The sequence below is a fragment of the Sinohyriopsis cumingii genome, chromosome 14 (assembly GCF_028554795.1).
Source record: "Sinohyriopsis cumingii isolate HCF-2022 chromosome 14, ASM2855479v2, whole genome shotgun sequence".
NCBI lineage: Eukaryota > Metazoa > Mollusca > Bivalvia > Unionida > Unionidae > Sinohyriopsis > Sinohyriopsis cumingii.
In genome coordinates, this window is record NC_142974.1 from 37,899,544 (window position 1) to 37,922,266 (window position 22,723).

General features: G+C 33.5%; 1 pseudogene across 1 annotated transcript; it reads left to right on the forward strand.

Annotated features, from left to right (window-relative positions):
• Window positions 1–7,370: 7,370 nt before the first annotated feature.
• LOC149783602 (uncharacterized) lies at window positions 7,371–10,953 on the forward strand (annotated as a pseudogene). Its single transcript, XR_016413969.1, has 2 exons — window positions 7,371–7,507; window positions 9,279–10,953. The product of XR_016413969.1 is annotated as an uncharacterized LOC149783602 (transcript).
• Window positions 10,954–22,723: the final 11,770 nt, after the last annotated feature.

The following is a 22,723-nucleotide window of genomic DNA, read 5'->3' on the forward strand; positions in this document are numbered from 1 at the left end:
ACACACATATATATATCTATATATATATATATATATATATATATATATATATATATATATATATATATATATATATATAGTACTATTAAAGGTGGGTTGCAGGCTGTTTTGTTGTCCTCCTGCCTGTCTTGTGGCAGACGAAAGTGTTGTAAGCAGATGGAATTATGCCCACAAAGCACGTCGTCCTTTTCTGCACTCTTGCCACAAATATCGATGAAATAAATGCATATTTCCTCTGCTGAATGTTAATTATTTGACACTTATTCATCTGCAAAATAAATGATTGCCTTTTTACCTATTTATTTCCGCTTTCTTAAGCATTGAATTGAATTGAATAACATAAAGTGAGCTACCTCCAATTGTGTGCTAATATTTTTTGCACCGTAAAAATAGAATGACCCGGAAGTAGTATATTTCAAATTTACTTCCCGTGATTAGTACTGTGAGGGATCTAAACTGCCGGGCAAGCGGGATGGGGGATGAATAATTTGCCTATGTCACAATGGACGCAGACGCCAGCGCCAGCGCCTTTGATTTGTAAACAAATCATGTACAGTCGCGTAAGAGGCGCTTTGCGTTGTGGTTGTTTAAATTTGTTTCTGAATGAACTAAAACAGATGTTTCATGGACTGCCACATACCAGCTGCTTTGGCACATTCTGCGTTAAATTTGCTGATACAATGTTTCGGATTTAGGCTAGCAACAGTATAAAACAGACGCAAGAAAGGGTCCTTACAAGTAACATACAAGTGACAAGTCATATACTGTCTTCTTTAGCTGGTGATAAGAATGGCAAAAAAAATATGCTTACAGTTTTACATCCTGAATTTTCTCAGAATGTACTTTCTTAGTTCTGCAAATCCGAATTACATGAGTCATGTCATCGGTTCTCAATCTTGATTACACATTTCGAAATTGTACTGTAATTTCGATGATCAGTGCAATTACATCCTCCTTACTGCACACAAAATGAAATAAGCATTAAATTCCATAGCGTCTTTTTGATAATTGCAATTGAAAGACTTCATATTTTTCCCACATTATGATTTCAAACATTCAATGACAGAAACAAACTCGTTCTTATTTTCCCATACAAATGCAGTAACCTATAAATATATAACCATAGCCTGACGGATTCCGAAAGTGTAAACGCAATATTTACATCACCCCGCTTGTGTGACCATTTTTGTCTGGTCTCACAAATGGTTGCATCAGCGCATTTTCACTTTATATGATACTATTCAGTTTTTAATATTTATTACATTGAAGCATTATATAAACAATATTACCTTTATGCACACATACTCACGAACCATTAGGCTACGTCGCACAATAGTATGTCATTTTCATCAACATTTTATCTTCTGACAACTGTAAAGGGGCGTAACAAAGTATGTGTATTATTTCCTTTGTTTTACCCAATACAATACTAATCCATAATATGGCTGTGTAATAATCTGTACAATAATTAAATCGCTGTTAAATGCTTGCGAGGTAATACTATTATTATTAATAATAATAACGTTATGACTGTGAGAGTAAACTTTCGCCCTGTTGCTGCTCGGTGAAAATAATACTAATAAAGCAATTATTGTGAGAGTGAAATATTACCCTGTTGCTTTTAAATGTTTGAGTGGCGACGGTAATAGTGATTGCATGAGAGAATTATCACCCTGTCGCTTTTATATGTTTAAGAGGGATTCATAATAAGAATCAAGTGATGATTATAAGAGTGAATTGTCGCCCTGTTGCATTTAAATATTTGGGTGACAACAATACTAGGAAATCGATCCCTGAACTGGTTAAACATCACCATGTCGCTGATAAATATCAGAGTGAGGACAATACTAATGATGTCATGATTGTAAGAGTGAACCATCACCCTGTTGTTTGAAAATGTTTGAGTGATGACCACAGTAGGAGAGTGATGATAGTAATATTTACATATATAGTCCCATTAGTTACCGTTTTTGTTGCGGATCAATACCCAGCATATTGACCGGAGTTAAGTAACAATTTTCACCGCTTCCTTGTATGGTAATTTTGTGCCAGCGTTTGAAGAACTTCCTTTGTCTACGTCGAAATAAAAATGGCAACGAACTCTGACCGCGTCCAAAATTTTGACTTACCAAGCTATTGCTTGAGATGAATCTAGAAGATACAGAATTATTTCTTCGGCCGTGTGAGGAAGAGATAAATGTGGAGGCAACATATCTACTGATAAGGTGACGTAGAAAATTTCAATGAAAATCAGAAAACGTACAATAAAAAAGCGATGACGCAACGAAATGTAAAACAGCAAATGTTCAGCGATGTTTCTGGATGTAAAGAGAGAGTGGGGAGACAGAGATTAGGACAAGAGAAAACGTCCACCCACTTCTACTGAATAACTATCTTAGTGAACTTGTTGTTTTTATACATAAATGTGACGGTTCTGAATAGGAAACCACTTCACTGGAAGTATTGCAAAAATTATATTGAAGACATTTAGAAGATAAATGATACACACATTCATTTTGCGGGAGAGGATTTCACAAAGCAGGAAAGCAACCAAAAAGTGAGCTTGAAAAAGTCAGGGAAAGGCATGCTGGCTAATGCAAGTCAGACGCTCTCTAAGCTAACCAAATGGATATTGGAATTCCAAGACCACTCCAATGTGGAGTCGTTTATATTTTGTTTGAAAGCTGTTTGAATTAAAAGGTAGAGATGAGCATCAAAAACTACTGTTTGAAGGCATACAAATTGAAAGTATCTAACCTTGTATATAATGATCAATCAGTCAGTCAGTAGATTCATGAGCTTGTTCTGTTTCAAGTAAACGGTGTTCCTTTATTCATTCTGAATAACGTTGTTTTATCCCTTACTTGGAATCTCGGGAAACACAGTTGCTTCAAAATGAATGCCAATCCTTATTTTACGGTATTATTCACCACTGATGATGCACAATACCCTAGGAGCGTTGATGAAGGTTGCTGATGAACGGGACTTCAGAGTAGAATCGCGAATCACTGTCAGGAAGACAACAGTTACCACACTCTACAAAGTCGGTGTGCCAACAAAATAACATCATGCAAATCAAAGGACATACACATATTTCATCTATCACAGCATACGACAGTGAACAAAGAGTAAAGGAACAGAAGGACTATTATTCAGTCCTAACACACACTCCTGTTCCAAATCAACCCTCCACAAGTACTTATTCGGCAATGACAGCTTCATCTGGAAACGACCAAGTCGCTCACAAAATCCACATAACATTGCATTCTCGTTAGCAAGCTAAGTTTTGATCATTGCTGACGCGCGCTTTCACAGAAGTAAAATAGTGCATATTAATGCCCGTTGCTCAGGTTTCATTCAATAATTGAACAACATGTAAAATATTAAGTAAAACAAAATAATTTCATTGCTTCAATTGTACTAATCCTCTAACATAACAGAACAAGCGACCAATATTTTTAATACTCGTTAAATAAACTATACATACATATGTATCTATGTATGCATGTTTGCAAGTATGTGTGTATAGTTCATGTGTGTGACAATATTATATTTTATATTCTTTGACATTCAGCAGAAGCAGCTGACAAGGAGCATAAAAATTATTTCAAAATATTTGATGCTTAATGCGTATATTGATTTCTTTTGAGCCTGAATTCCACATTACATAATGAAAATCTCAACCGTGTGATTTCTTTTGAGCCTGAATTCCACATTACGTAATGAAAACCTCAACCGTGTGATTTCTTTTGAGCCTGAATTTCACATTACGTAATGAAAATCTCAACCGTGTGATTTCTTTTGAGCCTGAATTCCACATTATGTAATGAAAATCTCAACCGTGTGACATCATAACGTATACCTGAAAAATATAGATGACATTCGAGTTGGTCATATTGTTTTAAATACCGTCGTCTTGTTTTGCCTTTACTTGTTTTATTCGTGTTTTGTTGTTTCTTTCTTTTGACATCGATCAGATTCGTTTGTGCCTCATTTGTTTCATTTGAGTATTGATGTTATAGTTGTAAATATCGCTTATTTTATTTGGCATTTTGCTTGCTCCATTTATATTTTGCTTGTTTCTTTCGGCATTTTTCAGTTTTGTTCATTCCTCGTTTGTTTTATTTGGCTATTAATTGTATTGTTTATGCTTTAATTTTTTTATATTTTACGAGAATGCTAGTTTTATTTTAGTTTTCTTGTTTTATTTTATAGTTACATTTAATTTCTTTTAATTTCATATTTTGGCGCCGATGGTTTTTTATATTACGCTGTTAATGTACAGATGAAGCTGACCACAATCTTCATTGTTATTGAAAAAAAGTGTGCAGATCGTTTGGGACCGATAATGATTGCGGAAAATTTAGTAATGTATTTTCTACTCCTAAAGTAATAATAATAATAATAATAATAATAATAATAATAATCTATTTTTCATTTGCTGCGGGAGAGTCGAATAATTTTATAATTATAATGTAAAAGAATCTTTACGGCAGAGCAGCTATTTCTAAGCCTGATCAACGTCACATAGTTTTTTTGCTGGTTTCTATCCTTCAACTTGTTAAAAAAAGAAGAAAGAAATTGACTGGGAATCCTTTCTATCTTATGATGGGCTGGTTCAAAGTGTAATTGTTTACGGTAAAACAAACAAAACAAGCGACAAACACAAAAAAACATACAGGCGATTGAAATGTTCTTAAAATTTAGTCAGTTGTTAAAATCACGTGTCATAACATGAACCATTTTGATAATAGTTAACTAATTTATGAGTGTGGCATCGACAGCTTCTATCATACCAAGATTTGTACATCATCAAAAAGTGACACTTTTATGAAAAATATATGAGTGATCTCGAAACAAAAACAAAAAATGTAATAAACTCTATAGCGAATTTCCTTAAAAAGATGAACCCATTCAGTTTATCGTATAAAAGCAAACATGGCAGAGTTTTTTTTTCATTGTATCTTTTGCTTTTTATTTCAAATTCGCCCTGAATAAATACATTGTAGTAATTATGTCCAACTGGCATTTCCTTTCCAATAGCACGTCATGCTTTTGTAACTTTCTTCAAATGTATATGTCTCTATTTCTTTTTTCTAAGCAGGCGCGAAATTTTGTTTCACCTCTGTCCTCAATGCTTTAGTGATAAGAATCATTTTGTCAACAGCTGCTCCTAAACTGTTAAATAATAATAATAATAATAATATAGCCATGATGATAACGATGAGCTTAATGACAATGATGATGAAGTTTGGCCTAGAAAGTTTAAACTTTCGTACTATGAATGATTTGACATATCGCCTGTAGAATAAGGTGTGAATTGACGATGCATCTGAATAAGCTAAAATGGGGTTGGGAAGAGAAGAGGGGAAGATGATGATGTAAAGATTAAAGTAAATAATGTGTCCTGATTGAAGATGAATCAAATCATGCATAGACTGATTAATTCAAAGAAGGCACGTAGAACAGTCGAACGGATATTTAGGTCTGAAGATGGTGTGTACGGGAGCTGACGTGCACTCGTGATTATTTGTTGCGTGATGTTTTAATAGGGTGGAATGGAATTTCCAACAGGTTTGATTCCATTTTAAAATTAAATCAGAGAAGTTTAAATATTCATTTCCATCCTAACAAAACACAAAATCCGCATTTTTAGAAAGTCAAGACACGATGCATGGTCACTGAAACGCAACACTAATTTTCTTTATAATAGATATGCGTGACTTCATTTGAATCATTTGAACAAGCAAAGAAGAAAACATTAAACGCCTGGACCAATCCATTTAGTTACTTGTCAACTGATAAATCTGGAACACATACATTTAAAACTGATGCAGCAGACAAAATTTCGAAAACACAAATCAGTTTTTGAAAAGGTATAAGGGCCTATCCTTCCAGATAAAATGTTTAAAATCAGATTAATTATATACGAGGTAATTCATTTGTTTATAAACTTTACAACGTCAACGGAGAGATGGGGACAATCTAGCAAACATGAGTTATAATGGCAAACAAAATGTAATATATACAGATAAAAAGACGACGACGAAAAGAACGAATAGCAAAATTTATTTAGATAGAAATTGACAAATTTTGTTACCAGTTTGGAGCTCGCAGTAACCATTTTGTCATTAAAATAGTATGTCTAAACAGTTCAGCGGCGACGTATCAGCGCGCAGCGGCAACGAGTTTGAATTAGGGAAAGCATCATACATATGCATGCGAAATATTAAGGAATATGAACAGTTTGAGCTTTTGAAAGATACAAAGTTTCTATAATGTGGCAAATGTGGATAAAATAGCGCATTAGAGCATGAAAAAGTTAACATAATGCAGGACATTTGAATATGTGACAATCGCAAAACCAGAGGGAACAAATTGCATCCAACCATATCACCAGTAATAAGAATATGGTATATTTAAAAGACGTGGTAAGATAACTATAACGTAGAAAATATCCAGCAGTTTAATACGATGTATTGCAGATAAAAATGTTGAAACAGATAACATTAAAATATATGAAGCTGATTCAAACTATATGCACAAAACGTTATGTTTAAAAAACAACAATATAAACGACTACAAGCTAGCATTTAGTACACACTCAACGGATTAATAAATACAATATTTTATGCACTGACATCTTACTAATCAGAACGAGTAATTTTATGTACGAAATAACAAAAATGCAAGAACGATTAGTTAGCAAACAACGATTTTACACGTCATATGACACGTTTGTCATGAATGATCTCTGGGAATATAAAATATTATTGAAAGGAGACAGCACGAATGTTTAACTAGTTTGTGGATAATATCATAAATCTAGTTTAAAGTGGTGAAAGAAAATGAAATAATTTTCCATATATATCAATGCAGGTTACATAATTCTGTTTTCTCCACATCATATTCCCCTCGTAGTATTGTACAGTTGATGGATATAATAAGCAACACAATATCTGGCCGTTATATATAACTAAGTGCATGAAGTTTTAAACCCTCATCACAAAGCCTGCACATATATATATATATATATATATATATATATATATATATATATATATATATATATATATATATATATATATATCACATAGAGTAAAATTAAAATGGCTTTTAAAGTATTGGTATAAAGCCTTAATTAGTACTATTGGTATATCAAATTGTGATCCGCCCATGGCGCAATAATACGCATACATAAACATTCTTGGGTCTGTGTGCTGTTTGTTCTATTCCATTAGATCAATGTTGAATTTCCACTCATAAATCATTAGTGACGTATGAAAATAACAATAAAAAGTAATAATAATCCCCGTTTTCTTAATGAATTTAACATGGTACACAATTTAATCGGAATCCTTTCTTTTTCAGTTTTCCCCTCCCCACTCATGCACTAGGGAAAACATGTACAGAAAACTGGAGTGAGAGAGAAAAATAAGTTGGGCTGGATAAAAATCCTTGAAACTGAAATTGAACCAAGTAACCTACAATATCATTCTTCATAACGGTATGTTTACACTTCCCTTGGGACCTCTCTTAAGTGTTTATATAATCAATAATACAAATATGCAGCTGCCAATCGACACAGTAAGGTAAATGTCTTGGTAACCGGGCACACATATGTAATGTATTTTAGGCTTTGTTGATGTTGTTGTTTTTCATAAACCTATTATAAAGTTCTAAAAATCGATTATTGATAATTAAATATGAAAATATCCGAATTCTCCCCCACCCCTCTCTCTCTCTCTCTCTCTCTCTGTTGACCATCGTATCAAGATAATGGCGAAAATCCATGAAAAGACGAGAATAGAGGATCTTCGCTTGTGTAATACCACAACGTCTGTGGACCTATGAAGTATGATGGTAAATGTTAAGTCAAACCGACTAAAGGAAGAGAGAGAGAGAGAGAGAGACAAATTTATGGTCGGTTGAAATGTTAGTTTAAACAGTATAATGACTTAGATCAACTTTAAATATATTAAAATATTTTAATTACGTATTGTTGGTTCGTCGTTTCGCTTAGATTCTATTCCACTTTAATTTCCTTGTGCCTGTAGTGTACGTCAGTACTCAAGAATCAATGCATATGTAGGCCTAGTTCTCTACTTTGTTCATTAAAACCATATTTCAGGTATAAATTATAAGTGTAACTTATATTAATTCAATCAATGTGAATACAAAAAGAAACTCAAAAATGAAAACAATCAACTTATCAATATGAAAAGGTGATTGTGAGTAGGCACAAAAAGACCGGACTACATTTTATAGCGACCACACTCGGCAGGGATGTGAGTTCTATCACACAGTCAATACACATTTGCCTCTCGTCAATCTAGCTCCGTTCAAATGGCAATATATATATATATATATATATATATATATATATATATATATATATATATGTGTGTGTGTGTGTGTGTGTGTGTGTGTGTGTGTGTGTGATATAAATAAAATATATGTATAGTATTACGCTGTATCAATGATATACCACTCGTTGTATAAAGTTTCCATTAAAAGGAAACTCTGCAAGCCTCGTTTTTTCTAATGAAAAATGTATACATCTCGTAGTATATCAATGATACAGCGTATACAATATATATATATATATATATATATATATATATATATATATATATATATATACTTGCAAATTTAATCCTAATTGTTATAATAGCTTTTACGTAACTTTTGATATACATTGACTATACTACTATACTACTAGGGACTTGTGCATTTAAATCTGCAAGTCCCTGATTAGCTGCAGATTGATAAATTACAACATCCTCTACTTCGGCAGATTATGGAAAGTAAGGAATGTTTTGAAACGGAGACAAATTTATTAGAATTAGGGTTAAGTGTTCACTCGATTGTCCATTATTTAATGATCGGTACATATTAAGTTTCATTGCATTCATCCATGTTGTGTTGAAATAAACTGAGCCATCAACACAATATAGTTTCGTACAAAGATTTCTTTATATGCATTATACGATGGGCATCGACCCCCTTAGATATTTTACTACATTGCATAGATATCAGAAATAGACCATCAATTGCAGTTCACTCAACTGAAACACATTACAATCTGAACAATATTTGATTATATAATTTATCATATTTCAATGACTCGGTCAAACAGTATTTACCAAAATGTCAATAAAAATTATGTGGATGAGATGTGTATTTGCTACAAACGTTTAAATTCTATTTGAATTTCATATATATCTGTTTTTTTGTGTGTATCTTTTTTATGAAAGTGATGTCACTCTCTTTTACAGGAAAACTCCTAGATATATGTTCCTGATAAAAACATTTAAATACAGTTCTGTTCGTGACAATGTCTGATATAATAGATGTTTACTCTAAGCAAGATCAGTTTTGTGTCTTTGTTGTTTATGACGACGAAGATGATTGGGCAAGAATAGAACTGCTACGTTTACTAGACGATAAAGGTATTAGATGTTGCTTTCTCGAGAAAGATTCAAATCCTGGACAACCTTTTTTCAAAATTTTGACTCTCTTCTACGACGATCAATGAAAGTTTTATTTGTGATATCTACACAACTTTGTAGGAATAGAGGACAGTGGATGGTAAACATGGTATTGGAGACACATACGGTAGAAAGAATAATTACTTTTATTACAGACGGAGATTTGTCTAGTAAAAATGGGTTCTCTTGTCTTAGATGTACTAAAATAATTCAGAAAGATTCTGGCGAATGGAAAGACAGGTTGATAAAGGAAATTAGAGTAGAGACCCCAGAGTTTTGTCAGCTTCTAAGCACTGGCCCTGTTTCTAATCTCCTCTTTCATCGCGGCCTTTGTCTTCAGAATTTTCAGACTGAGATATTTGGTCTTTCTCTTGTCGCTGGTGACAATTACTTTCGAGTGGACATGGAAGAATTCTCAAAACATCTAACAGTTCATCAAAAATACCAAACAATTGAAGCATGCGGACAGTGTAGAACTCTATGCAATATAGATACTTTCGTGAGCCTTGTCATAAATACAGACGTGCCATTAGAGGAAGGTACGGATGAATTAACTCAAGCTTTCGGACGCCTCTGTCAGTATGTCTGTGATGCTTCATCAATATCTTCAAGCTTTTCACCTATATCCATAGTTAGTGGACCCTTTCAACCAAATCAGCAATCATTTGTATCGGATCTTTCTGAGGAAGTTTTCGACGCAATAGCATTTGAATATGGAAGACGTCTAGTTAAGCCATGGGTGCCTGAATACGTGGATTTTCAAAAAAGAATGGAATCATTCCATGGCGTTTGGCAAGATGGAACAAGCCCACCTGCAGAAAAGATGGCAAAAGCTGGATTTTACTTCCTTGATATGCCCGATTTGGCGCAATGCTTCTGTTGTGGTTTAAGTCATTCGCCGTGGGCAAAAGAGGATGATCCTCTACTTGTGCATGCACAGTATTTACCAAGTTGCAGTTTCCTTCGACATAATTTACCAAAAGACTATATTCATCCTCAGAGGGTTCGTCGATACTTTAAAGTTGTTGAAAAATTTGAAACTTATTTGCAAAGAAAGCAATCATTCGACAACTTTGACGTCACAAAATACTGTCAAGGCACAGAAAACCAAGAAAACAAAGAGGATATCACTTGCAGACTGGCAGAATGCGGATTCTTCTACCAAGGCATAGATGCTGAAATTATGTGTTTTTCGTGTGGCTTAGTAGTTTTCTACACTAATTGTAATGTTGATCCTTGGTTCCTTCATGCCAATTTTTCGTTCTACTGTCCATACCTGCGGCTTACTAGAGGTACTTCTTTTATAAAAACAGTAAGTCAAGCAAAAAATCTTAGAGACACAGGACCAACAATTGTGACCATTTGTCTCAAGAAATTAGATGGACGTCATCGACTTGAACTTGACAACCTAATGAAGCCGTGGCAGAGAAAAGAAGATCAGAGAATTTCACGGCAGAAATAGAAATTAGCATAAAAGAACAGTTTCTAGTCATTAGGTTATATATATATATATATATATATATATATATATATATATATATATATATATATATATATATATTCAAAATAACATGGTTTTTAAAGTGTTGGAATAAAGCAAACTGATACACCTATACTATTGGTATATCAAATTGTGATCCGCCCATGGCACAATAATACGCATACATAAACATTCTCGGAGCTGTGTGCTGTTGGGTCTATTCCTATTGACCAATGATGACTTTCCACTCATTAATCATTAGTGACGTATGAAAATAACGATAAAAAGTAATATTAATCCCTGTTTTCTAAATGAATTTAACATGACATATAATTTAATCTCAATCCCTTCTTTTTCCGTTTGCCCCTCCACTCTCATGCACAAGGGACAAAACATGCAGAACTATGGAGTTAGAGAAAAAGAACTTGGGCTGGAGAAAAAAACCTTGAAAATGAAATTGAACCAAGTAACCTACAATATCGTTCTGCATAACGGTATGTTTACACTTCCTTTGGGACCTATCAAATGTGTTTATATAATCATAGATGCAAAGTTGCAATTGCCGGTCAAGACAGTAAGGTAAATGTCTTGGTAACGGGGCACACATATGTAATGTGTGTAAGGCTTTGTTGATATTATTGTTATTTCTTAAACCTATTATAAGGTTTAAAAATCAATTATTACTAATTAAATATGAAAATATCCTAAAGTCGCACACACATACACACACACACACACACACACACCCTGTTGACTATCGTATCAAGATAATGGCGAACATATATGCACAGACGAGAATAGGGGATGTTCGCTTGTGTAATACCACAACGTCTCTGGGCCTATGTGAAATGATGGCAAATGTTAAGTCAAACCAACCAGAGAGAGAGAGAGAGAAAAAACAAAAAGATTTTGGTCGGTAGTAATGTTAATTAAAGCAGAATAATGACTTAGAACAACTTTAAATATATTAAAATATTTTAATTACCTCTTGTTGGTTCGTCGTTTCACTTAGATTCTATTATACACTAATTTCCTTGCGCCTGGACGTCAATGCATAGACGAGCATATAGTATTCAAGAATCAAAACAAGTCTGTAGGCCTAGTGCTCTACTTTCTTCATCAAAACCATCATTCACGAATAAATCATAAGTGTAATTTATATTGATTTCATCAATGTGAATAAAAATAGAAACTCAAAAATGAAAACATTCAACTTATAAATATGAAAAGGTGATTGTGAATAGGCACAAAAAGACCGCACTACATTTTGTAGCGAACACACTCGTCAGGGAATTGAATTCATTCACCAGTCAAGACACAGTTGCCTCTCGTCAATCTAACTTCGTTCAAATGGCAAATATATGTATTTGTATGTGATATAAATTATATATATATATATATATATATATATATATATATATATATATATATATATATATATATATATATAATGTACGCCGTATCAATGATGTACCACTCGTTTCCTTTTAATGAAAAATGAAAAATGTATACATCTCTTGGTATGTCATTGATACAGCGTACATTTTATATATATATATATATATATATATATATATATATATATATATATATATATATATATATATATATTGTTGTGTATTTTTAATTTGCATTAGATAGTTTTTCTTCCCATGATTAAATGTTATACGTAAGTGCATTTTGGACTTGACCTTGCCGAATGGAAGACACATTTCTATTCATCCTGACGGTAAGGAAAAACCTAAGAGAAAAACCAAAATCATAATTAAAAAAAAGGCAAGGATAACATAAACTGAATAATTTAAGTCAACCTTCAGACAACCAAGCAATATACGAGTACGTTATCTTTGTAGTTGTTATGGGTATTACCATGTTGTTTACCTTTCAAAGTGAATATGTTGTGTGCTGAAGGCACAAATTGCATCATCCTTTTACCAGCGCAATATAAGACAAGGTATGATAAATACATTATTCATATCACACAAGAAAATATATCACAGAAAGAACATATATATATATATATATATATATATATATATATATATATAATTTGTACAAAGCAAATATTATGTAATTGAAAGATTTCCACATCACATCTGCCACATAAGCCGCAGCAATTATGCTTTTAATAATGTATTTCTAAAAATATTTTATAATAAAGATTGATCTTGTTTGTTTTGTTTTTCCTCTGATTCTTTTAGAGCCTATTTGTTCTTTTATCGCTGAATCTGAAATCATGACTGATTTGTACAGGTAACTACAAGGTTAATATCAAGTTATTCAATATTGCTTTAATGACACAAAAAGTACTCGGAAAATTAAGTTGTACATACACTGCTAGGCAAATTGGACATGCTTAATTACCAGTATTGTAAATGTAAATGTTGAAATGGTTTGATCCATCAAACAATGTACACTCATGTTGCAGACGCCGGAGCATTTAATTTATTAAATTTGTATGATAATGAACTAAATAAGCCATTTCATCCATTTGAAGGTAGTCATACTAGAGTTGACCATGGCAATGAGTTTACTGAGTCACAAAAGAAACTTTCAACCAATCAAACGAATGAACGTGATATAAACAATGTCCACAACAAACGTTAGACACTTGGTATTGAAAATACCATTCTGATAATTTAAATAGTTATTTAGAAGAAATGTTCATAACTATTCACAAAACAAATGGTTCAGGCTATGACACTTGATCTCAAGAATCTATACAAATAGTTAGAAATGCATATCAAGGCCATGGGCCATCACGTCTCCCTCAGAGACCTTCCATTTTTTAAGCCAGTTCTCCCTCAGAGACCTTCCATTTTATAAGCCAGTTCTCCCTCAGAGACCTTCCATTTTATAAGCCAGTTCAAACACTAACATAAAAAAAACTGCAACTGAAGAAGATGGGATTCGATAGAAAACCAAAAAGCTGCATAGCCATTCACACAAGACGAGTAAGTCTTATTTCCATTTGCGAAATGGGCCGCCACACCGGGCTGCTTTGCAATTTTCCCATTTGACTTTTTTGAGACTGGTTTTTTTTATTATAGTATCGACATAAATTCTATAGGTCATTTAAATAGCTGGGGTCTGTCCAACAAAGAGCATGCAGGTACACAATATTAACATAAAATTGTCATCTTTTGCTTTTAATAACAATGACAATAAATATACTTACCTTTTTTCATCTTGAATTTCGTCAAAATGTACTGTCTTAGTGATGCTAATCAGAATTACACGGGTTACACACTGCAAAATAGTACTGTAGTTTCGACTACATTTCCAAACGAAATATCCTCCTTACTTAACTCCAAACGCAGTGAATGTGATATTCCCTAGCAAACAATATTTAATCCAGTTTATTTTGGATAATTTCAAATTAAAAGACTTCATACATTTTCCCATATTATGATTAAAAGCAGTATTACTCAGAAAAACTGGTTCGAGGTATGACATTGATACACACTTTTGCAAATTTTAAGAAATCCTCTCCGATACAAAAAATTGTCTAACAATAACCTTTGACCCTATTATCCCTTTTTCGTTTCCGTTTTTCTACATCCAAATTACTGAATCAATATTTCCAGCTCCAAATATCATGTAAGGTTTCAATTAAAGTTTGAACTTTTTGCATGTGCATTAAAGTTATGCTTGCTACCTTAATTATATTGTTCATTGACTCAAATGATGTGCATTCTCTCTTTTAATATAAAATGGAGTGATTGTTTTTAAAAGAAAAATAACATCCGAAAACATAGGGAATTTTCGTTTTGTTCTTGCTGTTTTCTTTTAAAAGTATGTTACCAAACATTTACCATTGAATTGATCATATTTAACAAGTTGTATGGATGTTTTTCTCTTCCTCCATCTGCCCATAACATATTTGAGTTAATAACACCCATGTTGTGTCTGCATTTCATTATTAATGAGGGTTCACTTTATTCTGACAATTTATTAGATATCTCTGTTGAGAATCTTACATTTAAGTGTTTTAAATACATTAATATCAATGTTAACTTAAATATTTTGAAAATTTCTAAACAATTCTGATGCTTGTGTATGATTGTGATAACATATACATCTACATATATGTAGGTAGTTAGATAGGAAAGACATAAATAGACATGGACTGATAGAAAGATGATGCAGGTAGTTAGGTGAGGAGACTGACATGTCTTGATAAAGTAATAGCTCATTATAGTGAGGCTGATAAAAGTAATGCAATATACCATATTACTGTGAGAATGCTTTATAATGGAATACATGTTACATATAATTTTATTACCACTTAATGCAGTCAGCACATCTGAAAAATTACTGACATGCAAGATTTAAGATTTTGCATAGTGTAACATTTAAGATTTACATTCAGTACAAATGAAAGCTTGATGGAATGTGTTTAGATGTTTGCATTGTCCAGATTGTATTGGATTGATGTAAGGCACTGATTCAGTTTTGTGATGTACAGCATGGTCACTTCATGTATCATATAATGATACATTCTAATCACAATGAAGCACACAGACCTTTTACATGATGCTAGTAATTTTAATTGAGGAAGTGATGTATTATCCACTTTATCTTGCAGTATGTAGTAAGAAGTCCTACTGCAACAAGGGGAGATAATTAATAGTAAATGCAAATAATACAGTTGCATTTGAAATTGGTTTCAAGGGGACATTTACTACATGTAGATATTGTCTTAGTACTTTATGATGTAATGAGACCAAAACAAAATACCTGGCTCAGCTTTAGCACCAGCAGGAAAATAGACTGTACCTGTTTTTGTGATCCAATACAGATCTGCATTAGGAATAATAAAGTTCAGGGCCAACAATTCTATGTGCACTTGTAGTTACATGGATTAAGTTAGAACAACTTTAAAAAACTAAACAAACATTTAAAAAAAAATATCCTGGACACATTTAGTCCCAATTTTGTTTTAAATAAAGTTTCCAAACAAATTTGTGGAAAGAAAGAAACGAAGGAAGGAAGAAGCCAGAAATGAACAGGAAAAATAAAGAAATGAATCGAATGGATACATATCAATCACTGCATCTATGTCAAGAGATATCACTGAAGCAAAAAGCGAACAAGAAATAAAGAGTTTGATAGAAACAACTTTATTCTCTATTGAAAGAAGACATCTCTAAAAATATTTCAATATGTAAACAATGAAATGTTGACCAGGGTTAACACTGGAAACGTAAAATTAAATGAGTAGTTGTTGTTGTAGGGTTTAACGCCATTTTTCAGCACACGATAGGCTATACATGTCGGTCAGTAATGGTGGAGGATGAACCCAGGAAAACCCCGGAAAGAACCACTGACCAACAAAACTAAATGAGTATTTATGACACAAGATGGCGCTACAAAGATTTTAATATGTAAACAATGACGTGTCCACCAGCATTAACACTGGAAATGTCAAACTAAATGAGTATTTATGACACAAGCTATGATATATAGATAGCATTTGTTCTTCCTTACCCCATGTACAAGACATCCATAAATTTTGGTAACTGTAGATGACAATGAGCTCAATCTGCACCAAATTATTTCAGGCACATAAAATTTGCAGTTACAGAGTATTTATCTCAATTTCTAATTATCTTTACATTCTGTTCAAATAAACCTCATACAGGTACAGGTCCCAGTGACAATGTCATTACATCAATGGCAGTCATTGCATCTGCCTCCTCAAGAATAATGTCAAGGCTTGTAATGAGTGATAAAATAACAGAGTAAAGAGACTTATCCAGGACTGTCATGTTTAAATTTAGTGGCTGAATGAAAATTAATGATTTTCAAATATACTGAGGATAATGCATCTAAACTTTATTCCAGTTTTATCGATCATTCATCATCCTGGATTTGCAATCGCAGATTTTTGTGTTCATCGTATTTGCATTAATTCACCTGTATTCTGTTTTTGTCTCATTTGTAAAATTGACCATGATTTCAAGGTCTGTACCTAGATAGATTTCCAGTTCTATATCAATATATACTTCTGCACAGTAATTAAAACTTTATACTACTATCCAAATACAGATTTATAAACATTACTGTTTTATCCCATGATAATATTTTAATTCTTGAATGCTGGTTTTGTTTCTCACTACAGTTTAAATTTACAGTGTGTCTTTATATAAAAATGATTTTAAAAAATTCTAACCTCTATAAATGCACAAATCTCAAATATTTTATAAAATAAGGATTGTTTGAACTTTGTTATAAGTATTAAAAAATCATAATCTCCAATTGCTTTGAGTGTATAACTTGTGTTTCAATCACTTTTTCATGGATGGTGAAAAAATTATGATGTGTTAGCAAAGGTGAATTATCATAGAAACAAATTATTTTACATTGTAATTCAATACTGATCAGAAAAAATATATATAATGTGTACTTTTTATTGTTTTCTTTACTGTGAAAAAAGTATAGTTTTCAGCAAATTGGTTCAAATGTTATATAAAAAATAATTCCAAGCTGTGTATGTGAATAACACAAGGTTAATGTGGTCTTTAGATTCATAATCAAAACATTGGAAATAAAAAATGAAAAACAAAATTCTTCAACATGAATGAATTGTTGATAACAAACATTTCAAATGAAACATTAATTTAAAAAATATTGACGATTTTGATTTTTATCCATGCCAACCATGGTCAATTGACAGATCATGGGCCATATAATCCAAGAATCACAATTTTGATTCTCGTCCATGCCAACCCTGGTCAGTTGACAGATTATGGGCCATATATGCCAAGGATCACAATTTTGATTCTCGTCCATGCCAACCCTGGTCAGTTGACAGATTATGGGCCATATATGCCAAGGATCACAATTTTGATTTTTATCCATGCCAACCCTGGTCAGTTGACAGATCATGGGCCATATAATCCAAGGATCACACTTTTGATTTTTATCCATGCCAACCCTGGTCAGTTGACACATCAAGGGCCATATAATCGAAGGAGCACTATTTTGATTTTTATCCATGCCAACCCTCGTCAGTTGACAGATCATGGGCCACATAATTCAAGAATCACAATTTTGATTCTCGTCTATGCCTACCCTTATCAGTTGACACATCATGGGCCATATAATCCAATGATCACAATTTTGATTTTTATCCATGCCAACCCTGGTCAGTTGACAGATCATGGGCCATATAATCCAAGGACCACAATTTTGATTCTCGTCCATGCCAACCTTGGTCAGTTGACAGATCATGGGCCGTATAATCCAAGGATCACAATTTTGATTCTTGTCCATGACAACCATGGTCATTTGACAGATCATGGGCCATATAATCTAAGGATGACAATTTTGATTCTCATTCATGCCAACCCTGGTCAGCTGACAGATCATGGGCCATATAATCCAAGGATCACAATTTTGATTTTTATCCATGCCAACCCTGGTCAGTTGACAAATCATGGGCCATATAATCCAAGGATCACAATTTTGATTCTCGTCCATGCCAACCCTGGTCAGTTGACAGATCATGGGCCATATAATCCAAGGATCACAATTTTGATTCTTGTCCATGCCAACCCTGGTCAGTTGACAAATCATGGGCCATATAATCCAAGGATCACAATTTTGATTCTCGTCCATGCCAACCCTGGTCAGTTGACAGATCATAGGCCATATAATCCAAGGATCACAATTTTGATTCTCGTCCATGCCAACCCTGGTCAGTTGACAGATCATAGGCCACATAATCCAAGGATCACAATTTTGATTCTCTTCCATGACAACCCATGTCAGATGCCCCTGTGTGTCCTTAAGAAAGGCACTTAGCTCCCATTTCATAAGTATGATAGAGTCAATAATGTGTAATATTGCTATTAAAGTCAGATTAATAAAACAAAACAAAGACAGTTTATGCATTTCTAATTGAAAAAAAATGTTATACGTGATAAAAGCAATTATACAAATTTAAGTGGATGATCATACCACATGGTAATGTTAAGTGATCTCATTGGATGTGCTAAATCTAACAGCCTTCTCCTTTGGGAACTGCTCTCTTACAGTGCCATCTAGTAGAAAATAGTGCCCTCACTTTCATCATATAGACCATAAAACACTAGAAGTGAGCAGTTCTCTCAAGAACAGACAATAACAGAATATTAGTGTGTAAAATTAATCCATGTGATATAATCTCAGAGCAGTGTTAGAGGAAAGAATAAAATATAAAATTATGTTTAAAACAAAAATAAATGTGATAATCAAAATGCAGCATGATTTAATACCATAAACAAACTGTGATTGATACAAAAATAACAAGAAATATTCTACATATACAAAAATATATCTTAATCACAGCAGTGTTCTCTATGAAGGGTTACATGCAATTTTTACAACTATTTTCCTGTCATAAAAATCAACATATTTTATTCTTACATGTAAAAAGTTGGCAACACTCCTTTTAATATACAGAACACTGGATGAAAAAGAGGTTTAGGAATATGTTAATTAGTGTCCATTAGAAGTGACATTTAGAGTTAAATTTCATATTTTAAGGACATTAGTCACAAAATATGAAAAACAAAACTTCAAACTCTAAATTCATTGTTGTTGTTGTCATTGAGGGGTTTAATGCCATTGTTCAGCACATGATAGGCTATGCATGGCGGCCAGTATAAATGGTGGAGGAAGAAGCCTGGAAAACCCCCGGGAAGAACCACCTACCCATGAGAAGCTACTGGCAAGCTTTCTCACATACCCACATTGGCCAAATCCTAGACTTGAACCCATGCAGACAGAGGTGAGATGGCAGTGATCCGTAATGGAGAGTGCTTTAGACCACTTGGCTAAATTCAATGTCTTTAACAGTCCTCTACATAGGCACTAGAAGTCATTACTGACACTTAAATTTACTGGCCAATGGGTCTTATTGACTCAGACCTTGCGCAAGGTATGTGGTCTTGTGCTTAATGTACAGAAACCAGTATTGTATGAGATTTACCTCTGACCTTAGGCCCAAGAACCCATTGGCTTCTTTATTACCCTAGGCGCAAGCCATCCACACAATTTGGTCAAATAACTTTCTTTAGAATAAACATTATTCCACGAAACCCATTTTTCTTTGAGCTACAATGACCCTGACTTGGACCTTTTGACACCAAAAAATGCAATAGGCTTCTTCCATATCTTAATAAGTACAAGTCGTCCACAAACTTTAGTCAATGTAAGAGGTCAAGAACTTAACTTATTATGCAAAAGCATTTTTCTTCTCTAAGTCTCAGTATCCTCTATATTTGGACCATAATATCAACAGGTTTCTTTCTTATGTGTAAGTTATGTGGTGAAGGTACACAAATGAAAATTAGCATTGCTGCTTTATCATGCCTTCCATTACCCTAATAACTATGCCATCAGTGGTACAGAACAATTGTTTCCGTTTGTAAGCACAAATCATGTGTCAATGAAATCTGAAATAATAATGGACTGTAGAATTACATGACTTTCTACATTAATGCACAGCCACAATATGAAGATGACTGATTTACTCACAAAGAAAAATGAAGAAAATAAACAAGGATATGCTGCATATTATTTGAATTGGCAAATATCTAATATTAATTTAAGGGATTTTTATAATGAAGGTGCTGATTTCTGAACTAGAATTATGTAATATTTGCAACATTCATAGTTTACGCTCACGTGTAATGATGAATTTGTAAGCCAAAAGGTGGAATCAAATTATGTCTCTGCAAACAACATTGGAATTTTTTGTTCATCTGAAATAAAGTGACAGTTCATTTCACTCAACACAGAGGCTTTGTGAAAGAGCAGTTCTAAATGCTCTCAGCAAAGTCAAAGTCGGGTGATTGTGTACTGGATCAAGCATCTGCAGTCAAGATTACCTCTTACTAATGATCTGTATAACTGGACCAAGTCCTACCAGCATACTCCCCAATTTATGCTTGCCCCAACTAAGCCCTGGGCTTTTCAACATTGTCCCCGATAAATCTAATATATAGAAGGAATGTTATTTTATGCTTAAACAAAAAAAAAAAACAAAGGCCATTATAAAAGAGTTCTGAGTGATCATGAATTTGATGTACATGACAGATGTATGCACACATACTTTTAGATTTATGAATTCCTCCCTTCAAGCCATTTCCGAACTGTATTCAAACAAAGTGTGGCTGATGTACAGTAGTATGCATGCTCTTGGAACTATTGCAAATGAAAAAGTCGCCTACTTATAGTCTGTCAGTGCCAGGACTATGACCTACCACTGTGCTGTTGATTTTTTACTGAAAATATTGACAATTTTCTGTCAACAGGTACACCTATCTCCTGAGGCTAATTTTCAGAAAGGGTGTAAATATATGTTCGTTGTTCATTAAAGCTTCTCTGACGAATGTTTAAAGTCCAACTAGACAGCACACAAATCTAAACTGATTGCCTCATAATAGTTTATTGGATTCAAGACAATAGATGAGTCTGCCATTTGTCATTGGTCGATGGTTTTGAAAACAGAGGTTATTAATGATGGGACAAAAGTTGGAAGGATCTGTATCATCATTTTCCAGATTAGGTACTTGTATCACTGTTGCTTCTTGCTATTACAGTTTACTCAAATTTTGGGGCCCTGAGTGGCCAAGTCGTCTAAAGCACTCACCGTTATGGATCACTGCCATCTCACCTCTGTCTGCATGGGTTCGAGTCTCAGGTTCGGCCAATGTGGGTATGTAAGAAAGCTTGCCAGTAGCTTCTTGTGGGTTGGTGGTACTTTCTGGGTTTTCCTGGGTTCTTCCTCCACTATTAATACTGGCTGCCATGTATAGCCTATCTTGTGCTGAAAAATGCCATTAAACCCTATAACAACAATTACTCAAATTTTAATGAACATATTTAGTAGAGTATTGAGAGCTGTGTCAGGCAAGTGTTTCATAAGTTGATAGTTGATATCATCCAGTCCTCCTGAAGTGTCATTAGCTTGATAAGAAGAGACTAATCTGTGCAAAATCAAGCCATAGTCAAGCATCACTTATGAAAGACACGTATAGTTAGAGTAAGACTGTCCAGTGTGTTCTAGATCTGCTTGCCCCAACTTGTACTAAATCCTGAGCTTTTCAACAGTTGTCCCTGATATATCTAATACGCAGAAAGAAATTTTATTTTACAGTAAAGTTTAAATTTTGGTCTACTCCACAACATGAATGAAAGAACCATCAAAAAATAGTTTTGAGTCATCATCAATTTGGTGTAATTGAGAGAAGAATGTACAATTTTAGATTTAGAAAATTTGAACCCGTTTCCTTTGCACAATGTCTGATCTGTATTCAAACATATTCTAGTTGATGTTCACTAGTATGCACAATCTTGGGTCTATTGCAAATCAAATAATCATCTACATGCAACAGATCAGTGCTTGGATTATGACATATCGTCATGCTGTTAATTTTGGTACTGAAGAGAGTGACTGACAATATGCTACACATAGGTACACACATATCCTATGACAGCTGTCACAAAAGGGTCCAAATATATGTTCTTTCTTCAAGAAAACTTATCCAACTAGATTAACCAATTGAACTCCTCCTGCACATGAATATATACCGAATGCATGATATCATTGGATTCAATATACCAGCTGAGTATATCATTTGACATTTGGTCCAAGGTTTGAAAATACAGTTTATTAGTAATATGGGACAATAGTTGGAAGGGGCTATATGGTTCTTTTCCAGTTTAGGTATTCATATCACTATTACGTCTGGCTATTACA